Raw genomic sequence first — 978 nt, forward strand, 5'->3', positions numbered from 1 at the left:
TGTGTATTGTGTAATTTTTATCGACGTCAGGATAATAACCATATCGACATGCATGCATTAAAAAGGACATGAATGATAATTGGTAAGAAACAAAGAATATAATACTTCACTAGTAAGAAACCAGAACCTGGTAATCTAATCGCGCTAACAGATGAGCGTACCGGATTTGTAAGTGGGAGCGAGAAATAGTTATTCTTTTCTCGCTCCCACTTACAAATCCGGTAAACTATTATCAAAATTGAACGAAACTCCCCAATCTCAATATGACAATGGGAAGGTGGGGAAAATCAGGAGCCGACATAGTGTGGTCACCCTACTTGATACATTTGTATGAGAAAAGTTATGTCTGAATATCTTTAAAACCAGACAACGAATATAAAATATTAGATGGTGGATATTTAGTAAAAATTTTTACTAAATGTTGAAGTACTTTCGAGTGTCTTAGGTGCTACAAATCGTAAGATATTTACATTTTTAACTTTCTCAAAACGTGTGGACTGAGTGAGCACTTACAAAAATTTATTATAAAAAAACCTGACACGTTAGTGGTTCGTTTTGTATTTTACAAATTCCCATTTCACTTTTACTAAACTATACACATATAATAGCGGTCTAAATCTTATGTTTTTCATCAAAATTCGGCTTTTCAAAAGTGTGTGGATTGAGTGAGCATAAGAAACTATTTGTAAAAAATTTAATACGTCACTAGGTGATCTAATATTTATAGAGGTAGGTTGGCCTATTTTTTACTAAATGTTAGTATATAAATACTATATGTTAAATGAATATATTCACTGTTTTCGTTGGTAGTTTATGAGAACTGAGTGAGCACATGTTAATGGCTGTATCTTTTGATTTATCTTTTTACAAATTCAGAGATTCGTTTTACAATTGTTTTAGAACTTTTACTAAATGATCAGCATATTTTTTTTTATTTTCGGAAGGTGCTCACTCAATCCACACACACACAGAAAATTG

The sequence above is a fragment of the Leguminivora glycinivorella genome, chromosome 10 (genome assembly GCF_023078275.1).
Source record: "Leguminivora glycinivorella isolate SPB_JAAS2020 chromosome 10, LegGlyc_1.1, whole genome shotgun sequence".
Lineage (NCBI taxonomy): Eukaryota > Metazoa > Arthropoda > Insecta > Lepidoptera > Tortricidae > Leguminivora > Leguminivora glycinivorella.